The sequence below is a fragment of the Helianthus annuus genome, chromosome 1 (assembly GCF_002127325.2).
Source record: "Helianthus annuus cultivar XRQ/B chromosome 1, HanXRQr2.0-SUNRISE, whole genome shotgun sequence".
NCBI lineage: Eukaryota > Viridiplantae > Streptophyta > Magnoliopsida > Asterales > Asteraceae > Helianthus > Helianthus annuus.
Window position 1 is genome coordinate 135,645,256 of NC_035433.2, and position 11,711 is coordinate 135,656,966.

The window sequence follows — 11,711 nt, forward strand, 5'->3', positions numbered from 1 at the left end:
TTTATATTAATTATACTTGTTACATAATATGCCTTTGTATCATATACAACCCTTAAAACACCTAAAAACCCAAAACAAGAAACATGAGGGGCCAATTATAACAAAAAGCAAAGCACAAACCACACCAGGCCGAGACTCGCCCAGCAAGGGGCTTCGCTGGCCGCGAGCCAACCCAATCCGAAGACAGCCTTACCAGCTCGCTGGTTGGTCGTTTTTTTTTAACTTTTTATTATTTATAAAAATGACTTTTAAAAAGTTAAATAAAAGATGTTTTAATTGTGCTAGTTATGTAGTTGGAATGTGCTAGTATGAAAAATGTATTGTGTTGATTTAAATATATACGTCAGTTTTTATTTTGTTGTGTAATACTTATGTGTTGCTATTTTGTTCCTTTTGGGTTGTTATTGGAAGCCTATTTGGAAATACACTTGTTTTCTACTAGTTATGTAATAGTATGTGCTATTTACAAAATTAAAACAAAAACAAGAAATTGTGCTAGTATGCAACGATATGTATTGTTTATAAAATAAAAAAAAAATGAAATTGTGCTAGTTATGTAATACTATCTGTTGTTTACAAAATAAAAAAAAACATGAAATTTTGTGGATTACAGTGATATGTTAATTACGGGATGTGTTGATGGTGGTGGTGTGGGTTGTTACCATCAGATGTGTCGACGGTGGTGTTATCATGCTCATTAATGTGCTGATGCTGACGATGTGCTAATTATGGTGTTGACGGTAATGTTGGTTACGGTGCTAATGATGGTGTTGATTGCGGTGCTGATTCGATGACGAAGAATAGATTAGGAGATTAGCATTTGAATTAATCTTGCATAAATTTATAGATAATTAAATTATTGTTTTTAATTAGATATAAATAAAAAGGTATAAAAAGTCTAAAATACCCTTAAATCAATTTTTTAATTGAGGACACATGTCATTAAATTGTTGGTTCTTAAAGTTTGTACAAATATATTTGTTTGTATATGATCCTATACCGTAAGTATATAATTGGAAAAAAGGAAAAAAAATATATTGAATTAGTGAAATAATAAAAAATTTAACGGTTACGTTTCTAAGTGTGATGGCTACCAAGGGCGGAGCTTTTAAGGGGCAAGGGGTGCATCCGACCCCGCTAATATTGCGGTTAGTAGTGTAATTTTTTTTCGATTTTTCATCTGAACTTTTTTTTAAAATTATATAGGTCCGCCCCGTCAATTATTTTGCCTAAAAATTTCCTGCCCCTACCAAGTTTGTTGTCCAAAAAATTAATACATATTTTCGTATTTAATTAATAAAAATGTGAAGAATGTGACTATTCGTAATTTTTTATAAGTTTTTTTTTAAACTTGAAGTGAGTTTAAATAAAATCTCAGACTAGTTTTTATATAAATGAAGCTTCAGGGTTCAAATTTAGTTTCTTTTATATGTAAAAATGGGTCCTTTGAATAATTGAAGATTATTTAGTTTTATTTGGAGTTATTATTGTTTGATCGGACAACCCGAAACATAGCGATAAGAAAAAAACAATTGGGTCCCATGATTTTTCGCCCCCACGGAACTTTTGGTCAAGCTCCGCCACTGATGGCTACCAAATGTTGCTGATATGCAATAATTTTTTCCGTACTTATAAAAGGAGACATGGTCTTGATTTAAAATAAATAAGCTCAAAATAATTTAGATAAACTTTATACATTTAGGGGGTGTTTGTTTTTTCAGAGAAGAGCTTCCTGACCTCTTTTGTCTGCGTGGCGCAGACCACGGGCAGACCATTTGTTTTGCAGATTCTTTGTTTTTCAGAAGAGATTTCATTTAAAAAGGTCTGCGCGACCTCTTCCCCCAAAAGAGATAGACTTCCCACTTCAAACCTCTTCTTGTTTTATTCTTCTCTAACATTAGACCTCATCAAAAACCCTAACACCTTCACCTCCACACATCTCCTCCACCCATCTCTTCCGCCCTGCTGGCAGCCACCCTCACAGTCGTCCTCCCTCCCTCCACCGTTCACACCACAACAAAAACACACCTACAACACTCGTATTCATGCTTTTGTAGGCATCATGGCCGGTCTTACGCTCAGACTCATGTCCCTAGGGCTTGTAGACCTCCAAGTTCTCATCCAATCCGACCATCCAAAAGATCGTATTCATGCTTGTGAGTTGTTGTTGTTGTACTGTTTTATTCTTATCACACACTTGAATTCGCTGATATTTATGGATTTTGTGCTTTGTGTTGGTTAATTTAATCCGACCGGATTAGTTAGATAGTAGTTATAGCTCAGGATTATGTGATTGAATGCGAATAATTATGTAATTGAGTTTAATAATCGGTAGAATTAAGAGGTAGCATGTGTTTAATTCGATTTCTATAATCGGTTTCTGAACAAGCCCTAGGGTTAAAAAACAAACTCTGTAATCTGTAATATAACTATTATTTCAGTTTATTTAAATTTTAGTTTATTTCAGCAGCCTTCAGAAGTTAAAAAACAAACAGTCTTCTTTTTGCAAACTGCAGAGGTTTGGTCCACCTCTTCTGCTACAGATGTATGTGGTCAGCAGACTGCAGACATTGTACTAGCACCTTATAGTGTTATCTTAATAAAAATACGAGTTAGTCAATAAATCTTTATCTCATTATAAAGTGATATTTTACAAATGATCTCCCAGTGGTTAAATGCAAATAAAATATAAATTTTAAATAGTTTAGTTTACACCTATTTAAACAATAATCATAAAACCGACTTACTTCTAATGGTCAATTTCGATCCTGTAAATTTCTACATACTAAACATATACAAAAAATCCCTCAACCAACAACTCTAATTGTCAATTCAATCGTGTAAATTGTCGCATACTAAACATATACAAAAAATCCCTCAACCAATAACTATTACAAACAGGTCCCTCTTTCATTACAACTACTAAAAAACAAGTAAAACTATTAAAGTCATGTAATAGATCTCTTTCTTCTAACAGATCTCTTTCTTCTGGTCTCCCAGCTCACAACATGATGATCAACTTAACCTACATAAGAAATGATAATCAGCAAGCATGTTCTATCCAAAATGAAAAAAAGTAGCTTAAATAATACAAGCACTACCTAGCATTTCCTTCAATCATTGCCCCTAGTAAAACGAGACTTTGTAGTACAATACCAACTTTTTTTGTGATGCTGGATGAACTTTTGATATGGTACGAACGTAACATTCCACCATCAACCTCATAAGGATTAGGAATACCAAAATAGCCCTCCATGATCCTGGATGAATCTTTGATCTCGAGTGTTTGATCTCGAGTGATTTTACCAATCCACCATAGATCACACTAGGTGTTAGAACATGTATAAATCCCCCGATCTCGGGAGCAACCTCAGATTTGTAGTACGCTGAATATGGCTTATTCATCAGATCCATTTCAAGAAAAAAAGCAGCGTTCTTAAGATCTTTTATCTCTTCCCAGAGGCAAATCCTAGTCAGATCTAGTTTAAAAGGACGGAAGCTTTCAATAACATTCTCTCTCAGGTTGACTTCAATAGCATTGTAAAACAGATCCGTACATGTTGCTTTCAGCATACGATGAGACATCAAGTGTGTCTAAGGGTTAGGAAGTTCAGAACCTGGAGGAATTACTACAATTGGCACTAGACTTATCTCAGCTTCATCTCCTCTCATCATTGTATCAACATGTATGACATATCTAAACCGATCCCTCCGATTAACAAACCTACAGTAGACGCGACCATTGCAACAAGCTGCACTCTTTAGGCGAGAAGATAGTTCTACTTCGGTTATGTCTAGGATCTGTTGAGTATATGAGTGTTTAATCCATTTTAATCTCGCTCCATCTTCACGGTGTAGAACACAATAAACAATAGTACGGTTTTTTTTTACTAAACATCATAAAAAAAGAACGTGGATGTTCAGGCGGATATGACAAACAAAAGTCCTCGAAATCTCCAGGGTGAGTAACAGGTGGGAGGTTGATCAACTTCAAATTGATCGGGTTCAGAAAAGACAACATGAAATTGTTGTCCTCATGGTGAAAGTAATGAGTGTTGTCGAAAAGAATCAGCCATCCATGGGTGGATGCGCGGATTCTTTTTCCTTGAAGTTGTTCATCTAATGTAGACTGATTGACAGATCCCGGGTAATGATCATGGAAAGTTGCACATCTATGTGTCCCCTGGAACGGTGCAATGAGTCTAGGATGTTGCTTTAAAGTTTCCAGATTTCATTTCACAAATGACTCGAATGCTGTTTCCGGCTCCATCTGAAAGTGTTTACAAGTTATCAATAAATTACTTTTTAACAATGAACGCGCATCAGCTTTTAGAATCAAAACTAGTGCGGCTTTTAAAACCAAGAACAGTTATTAGACATGATGCTAACCATTGACCCGTACCCTTGACCCGAACCATTAATATTAACCGAACAGAAAAAACGCACACACACGCTACATTATCATAACACAAAATGGTGAATATATAACCTGATCGAACAAAAAATAAACAATCGGATCAAGAAAACAAACAATGAGATCTTGAAAACAAACAAAGATCATGGAAATTAAGGATAGTAGGTCATGGAAAATGAGAGATTAGGGAAAGATTACCTCGAATCACAAAGTGCGTACTGAATAATCTGACAAATTTGGGCGAAAACAAACAATGGGATCTTGAAAACTAACAAAGATCATGGAAATATAGGGATAATAGATCATGGAAAATGAGAGATTAGGGAAAGATTACCTCGATTCACAAAGTGCATACCGAAATCTGACAAACTTGGGCGAAAACAAACAATGAGATCATGAAATCATGGAAATTAGGGCTAGTATTTATGTTGTACCTTGAATTCGCGAGTGTTGGAGCTGAGAGGAAGGGATTTAGGGTTTGGGATATATCAAATGATTAGTGAGAGTCCGCGCGCTACCACTGTAACGGGTTATTGTGTAAGGCCCTATAATTGGGTAGGTTTACGCTTATCTTTATCAAACACAATTATAGGCTATTGGGCATAGCCTTGTAGTGGGTTAGATAGTAATGGAATAATCCATGTGGGCTAATTTAGTGATTTGGGCTTATTTAGTTAATTATTTGTGCATGTGGGCCTGGTCCAGTCTATAACTAGGTCACCCTATGTAACTATAAATAGGGTTAACCTAGGTCATTAGAAGGTTGGCTGTTCAGTTTATTGTTCCTCGAGTATTTTCGAATTCTCTCAAGTGTACCAGACGGTTCTCTAGAAACCATGTGCACTTTGGTAATTTAATCGATTGATTGTTCTTGTTCTTTATCACTTTCATCAGTATTCCGCACTCTTGATTGTGATTTTGATATCCGGTTGATAGTTTTGGGACTTACATATTGTTTGAATTCAGTTTATTAAATCATTATTAATAGTAATTAACTAATATGAATTTCTTTAAACTTCTATTATTATTATTATTATTATTATTATTGTTATTATTATTATTATTATTATTATTATGTTACTGTTGTGAATTTGTTTTTTCTTTGTATTTATTATTTATGATTGTTTTTTTATTTATATGTTTGGCGATGGCGATCAAACCTAGAAGACAAACTATTGGTGGCTGCCATCCATGACAAACCATTAAAGCTTCAGCTACCGGCTTCGGCTTCTGTCGAGATACGACCCCATTGGAGTCTATGGGCACCAACCAAGGTGTGCCACTTTTGTTGGCGAGCTACTTTAAACACGATTCTGTCAAAGGTGAAGCTCCAGGAATCGCGATGTTTTAGCTCAAGACCAGTTTTGCTCTAGGTGTAGTTTACTTGAATACACCACTGACCACATACTTGTGTCATGCTTCATGGCAAAAAAAATGTTTGCTGGCATGCACTTGTGTGGTTAAAGATCCTTATCCCTTGGTCCTTTTCTTCATGTCACCAAATGCTTGAGATAATTAATTCAATAGTTGGATCCAAAGATCGGAAAAAGATGATTGGAATTGTATTTTTCACGACTATGTGGCAAATTTCAAAAGGAGTTTAATGGAATCAACATTCTGATGACAAGAACGATGGAACGAATGGAATCAACATTCTGATTACAAGAACGATGCAACAAATTGAAGCAAACTTGTTTTTTATCGCTTAAAGGTAGATCTAAATTCCAATATTTGAACTGGAAGAGATTGTGTGACTATTATCACGGAGTAAACTTTTGACTCACGTGCAGCGACTTAGACTCGAACTAAGTTAAGCTATGTGCCCCAACGATGTAGTGTTCTAAGTGAATCAGGTGATGGTTACAAGTATTGTGTACAAAGAAACAACTTTGTATTGATTACAAGATCTTTACAAAGGAGAGTTTATAAGTACAAGTGTGATAACTTGCTAAGATGTTGGGGTGATCTCCAAATGAGACCCCTTCCACCTATTTATACTTGCTAACTACTAGTTCTAGAGAATTCTCTAACTAGAGAATTCTATACAAAATATCCAAGATATTTAGAGCTGATTTCTAGATCTTTCTTGCAAAATACCCAGCCGTTCCAAGAGTTTTCAAGGCTTTTCTAGATGTTTCTTGGCTGCAACTCTTGGCAAAAACATCTTGGATGTCGGTTCGTTTGGCCGCACGGTTGCGTTGTTGGTTAATTACGACGAAACACGAACGGACGCGAAAAACGATCCAAACTATGCGACGAATGGAATTTTATCATGCCAATCACTAAAATAAAATATTTTAATGATTACATAAATTTTTGGATGTTCGGATATATTCAGAACGTAAGATATGCGCGAAAATGCAAACTTATGCACTTTTTGACGCTTTTAGTCCCTATTGATCAAATAAGTTATTTTTTTTGTGCACCAAACACCTCAAAGCCTATTTCTAAGCTATGTAAAGGATATTTAGGGCATGTTTAACTTATGATCAAGTTTTGGAATGTTCGATACTATGTGAATCAGCAGACTTTCGCAGTTTGATGCAAATGGTCCCTGAGTGTGAATAAACTTGTTTTTGACACGCCAAAGCTTTCAAAACTTATTTCTAAGTTATATAAAAGTTATTTAAGGTATGTTAAGCCTATGTCACTGTTCCAGAGTGTTTGCCGCATTAAACTGATTACGTTTATGCATCAGTTCACGTATAACTTTCCAGAAAGCGATCTAAGGTTTGTAAATGAACTAAAATTAAAATGTGAAACTGTAAAACCAAAATAAACAAATTTTTGAGACCAAAACACATTGTTTCTTTGATAAAAGATAGTGTCCTACATCGTATGTGTTTACGGAGCACAAGTGTCACAGCAGAGGTTGTAGCAGACACGGTAGAAGAGCTCATGTTTGATCTTGAGGCCATTGAAAATAGTGTAGCAAAAAATTTTGAAAACAGAAAACCAAGTAGTGATTTTGCAAAATCTTTTAGTAGAAATAGCACCACTTGCCCCACGGTGGGCGCCAAATTGTTTTGGTAAAAAATTACCTAAGCAATTAAGTGATCAAATTAGTAAAGTGAGGTAGTGTGCTAAGAGTATTCATTGAAAATATGCTGGTTAAGTTGTTAACAAAAACAGTTTACATGATATAGCTCAGGATATTGAGCTATATCTTTAATCAAACAATGAGCAAAAAGGTAAAGGGGGTGACACGAGATGTACGAGGAAAGCCCTTGATCAATCTAGATCGCCGGCATAAAAACTCTGGAGCTGACAATCGCAGCTGCCTTGTTCTTCTTATTACTTCAAATATCAGGATACAGTGCAGGATATGATGCGGATCAACTAGGTGTTACAATGCGATTCGAGTACAAGTGTAAGTGTTTTGTGAGTGATTGCAGCTAGTAGAGAGCAAGAGTGTATGGAAAGTTGTGTGTTCTATCTGATCCGATCATTCCTATTTATAGTAAAATGAAATTAACAAACTAGCCTATAAATCCGGGATACGCCGAATATTCCCTTTGTGAACGTTGTAGACCACTTCTTCTGGCTTCAACTTCCTCATTTCAACTGATTAGCCCGAGTCTTTGGGAGAACAGGTCCACCCGAACATTACAAGCCTGCCATGTTAATCTGCACGTGAACTAATTAGTCATTACCAGGATACTAGGATACTGTGTCAGGATGTTAACAATATCCTGATCCAGTATCTTGATCACAATAAAAATAATAGAGTCAGAATATTATTCAGGATATATGAGCAGAAAACCACCCATAACAGTATCCAAGTCTTGAACCAAGTTTTCAGCATTTCCTTCAGGATCATGGATGCTTGTTCTTGCAGTAGGGACTACCATCTCTGTAGGGATCACAGATTCAGCTCCAAACACTAAAGAAAATGGAGTCTGGCCAGTAGCATTCTCGGGAGTTGTTTTATTAACCCATAACACATAAGGTAGCTCTTCTGCCCATTTTCCCTTCTTGGATCCAAGCTTCTTCTTCAAGTTGTTGATAATGATCTTGTTAGATGATTCTGCTTGACCATTAGCTTGTGGGTGGACTGGTGTTGATGTTATCATCTTAATCCCCCAGCTGTCACAAAAGTTAGTAGTTCTATTCCCAATAAATTGGGATCCATTATCACAAACAATTTCAGAAGGTATGCCAAATCTAGTAATGATGTTTCTTTTAATAAAGGATATCACTTCCTTTTCTCTGACTTGTGCAAAGGCTTCAGCTTCTATCCATTTGGAAAAGTAATCAGTCATACCAAGCATAAACACTTTTCTTCCTGGTGCTTTGAGAAGTTTGCCAGCTATATCCATTCCCCATCTCATGAATGGCCAAGAAAAGGATATAGGATGCAGGAACTCCGCTGGTTGATGAAGGATATTGCTATGTCTTTGACAAGCATCACATTTCTTTGCATAATCCACAGCATCCTTCTTCATGGTAGGCCAATAGTATCCTGTTCTAAGGATCCTTGAGAATAGTACTCTGCCCCCAATGTGGTTTCCACAATCTCCTTCATGAAAATCCTTCAGAACTTCTTGAATTTCTGGATCCTCGATGCACCTTAGATATGGACCTGCAAGAGATCGTTTTGTATAACATGTTATTTAGTATTGTAAATTGAGATACCTTGACTTTGAAAGCTCTAGGATTTTCTCCAGTAGGAATCTCTCCATGTTGTATATATCTCAGATTGGAAGGATCCAGGATCCTGAATTTGATTGTGCACCATCACTAGGTATGATTGCAGAATCCTCCACTATCTCCATAGCTACGTGATCCTCAATAGCAGGAGCTAAGATGTGGATGATGGGAATCTTAATATCTTCTGGAATCTTCAATGATGATCCAAGGTTGGCTAAAGCATCAGCTTCTGCATTTTCTTCTCTAGGTACCTGTGTCAAACTAAAAGAAGCAAAAGAGTCTGCCAATTTTTTGACTATTTCTAGATATTTGATTAGTCTTTCACCTTTAACAGCATAAGAACCATTAAAGTGGTTAGTGATTAATAAAGAATCTACATGTACCTCAAGATACCTACCTGATCCTCATGTGCTTGGCAATTTGCAAACCAGCTATTAAGGCTTCATATTCAGCCTCATTATTAGTAGTTTGAAACTCACAAGCAATTGAGTGGGGTATTATGTCCCCCTGTGGCGATTTTAGTAGTATTCCTAGTCCAGTTCCTTTGACATTTGAAGCCCCATCTGTGAAGAGTATCCAAGGATCCTTAGTCTCTTCAAGTTGTTGAACTTCCATTTCAGCTTCCCTTTGAAGATCACTACTGAAATCAACCACAAAGTCAGCTAAGGCTTGGGATTTGATGGCAGTTCTTGGTTCGTATCTGATATCATAAGCACTAAGCTTGACTGCCCACTTTGCCATCCTTCCTGACATTTCAGGTTTTCTAAGGACATTCTTAATAGGAAAGTTAGTCTTAACAATAATAGGATGAGTTTCAAAATAATGGCGTAATTTAGTAGATGCCATGATTAAAGCAATAATAAGTTTTTCTAAATGAGAATAGCTGGACTCAACATCAAGTAAACTTTTACTTACATAGTATACAGGATGTTGAATACCTTCATGATTCTTAACAAGTACTACACTTACTGCCTTAGAAGAAACTGCCAAGTATAAGGATAATATATCCCCCTTTTCTGGTTTCATTAAGGCTGGAGCTGAAGATAGGTAATCCTTAAGGGCCTTGAGAGCATTCTCATGCTTCTCAGTCCACTCAAATTTTTTATTCTTTCTCAGGATGTCATAGAATTCTTTGCATTTCTTTGATGACTCTGAGATGAATCTGTTCAAGGCTGTGATCTATCCTGTCAATCTTTGCATATCCTTAGCGTTGGCAGGAGACTTGATGTTCACCTCTTTTTGTCACCATATAACCTAGGAACTTGCCAGCTTTTACACCAAAGTGGCACTTGGAAGGGTTTAACTTCATATTGTATCTATCAAGGATATCAAATGCTTCTTCCAAATCTCTAAGGTGATCCTCAGCTCTCTTGGACTTAACCACCATGTCATCAATATAGACTTCCATCGTGTGTCCAATTTGTTCTTTAAACATCATATTTACTAGCCTTTGGTATGTAGCGCCTGCATTTCTTAGTCCAAAGGGCATATCAATATAACAATAGATACACGTAGGGGTCATAAAGGCTGTATCTTCTTGATCAGATGGTTCCATCTGAATTTGTTGGAATCCAGAAGAAGCATCCATAAAAGTCAACAACTCATGACCCGCAGTAGCATCCACCATGGAGTCAAGGTGGGGTAATGGGAAAGGATCCTTGGGACATGCCTTATTTAAATCAGTGAAATCGACACATACCCTCCACTTTCCATTTTTCTTTTGAACAACAACCATATTGGCTAACCACCATGGATACTTAACCTCTCTAATCATACCTGCTCTGAGCAGTTTATCTACCTCCTCTTGGATGATGCCGTTCCTCTCAGGTGCAAACTTTCTCCTCTTCTGATGTATGGGTTTGAATGACCTGTCAATGCCAAGTTTATGAGTAATAATATCTTTAGAAATACTTGTCATGTCCTCGTGCTTCCAAGTAAAGGTAGCTTTCCTCCTTTTTAAGAAGGATACTAAATCCTGTTCAATGTTATCAAGGATCCCGGATCCTATAAAAACTTTGGATTCAAGATCCTGAGGATCCATCGGGATATCTTTTACATCTTGTTCTCTTGCCTCCAGGACATCTCTTGGAAGATACTTTAATTGCTATGCCTCCCTAGGTCTTGAGGCTGGCTTCATTGATGAAGTGTAACAATTCTTAGCTTCCTGTTGATCACTTTCTATCTTCACCACTTCCCATGAAGTAGGGAGTTTAACACATTGGTGATATGTGGATGGAACTGCTTTCATATCATGTACCCATGGCCTGCCAAGGATAACATTGCAACAAGATAAGCAATCTATGACACAAAATTTATGAAAAGAATTAACTCCCTCTATGTAAATGGGAAGTTTAATGTCCCCCAATGTGTTCTTAGTTTCTCCACTGAATCCCACAAGAACTGATGATCTTGGGATAATTTCTGATTCAGGAATGTTCATCTTCTTGAGAACATCGAGTTAGATAATGTTCACTGAGCTTCCCCCATCTATGAGAATCCTGCGAACAAAATGGTTAGAAATAAACAATGTAATAACAAGACCATCATGATGAGGATCCTGAATATCTACACGGTCATCCTCATCAAAGGATATGACTTTCTCCTGTGTAAGGATTGAGGTTCGAATAGGCCTATCCCCATTCTCCAT

At 36.6% G+C, this 11,711-nt stretch overlaps 1 long non-coding RNA gene across 1 annotated transcript; it reads right to left on the bottom strand.

Annotated features, from left to right (window-relative positions):
* Positions 1 to 2,779: 2,779 nt before the first annotated feature.
* On the bottom strand, positions 2,780 to 5,429 carry LOC110940185. The gene is made up of 3 exons (XR_002592884.1): positions 4,613 to 5,429; positions 3,102 to 4,270; positions 2,780 to 3,025 (listed from the first exon to the last, which is right to left on the bottom strand). It is a non-coding gene; the product is annotated as an uncharacterized LOC110940185 (long non-coding RNA).
* Between the last annotated feature and the right edge of the window lie 6,282 nt (positions 5,430 to 11,711).